This window comes from Ictalurus furcatus, chromosome 5, assembly GCF_023375685.1.
Source record: "Ictalurus furcatus strain D&B chromosome 5, Billie_1.0, whole genome shotgun sequence".
NCBI classification, from domain to species: Eukaryota; Metazoa; Chordata; class Actinopteri; order Siluriformes; family Ictaluridae; genus Ictalurus; species Ictalurus furcatus.
This window is the reverse complement of record NC_071259.1, coordinates 30,283,577-30,283,891: the sequence shown is the minus strand read 5'-3', so window position 1 is coordinate 30,283,891 and position 315 is coordinate 30,283,577.

Genomic DNA, 315 nt, shown 5'->3' with positions numbered 1-315 from the left:
TAATTTCACGACAACTTTAATCACGAACAGCCGATGCTAACTCTGAGTTAGCATTATAAACGTGTACCCGAATCTCCTCTCATCTTAAGATTTACTGGGTACTATTATTAATTTATTTATTTATTTAATAATAATAATAAAAAAACAAGCTTCGCATTTGATAATGCTTTCACTTTGGTTTATTTTTTTACTAATAAAAAAAAAAGTCTTGTCAGACCGCTAAAGTGTGTGGCACAGAAGGTATCGACTCCAAAGATTCAAACTTCCTGGAATCACATAATCGACTCTCGCTCGTAACAGCCCTGGTAACAACCT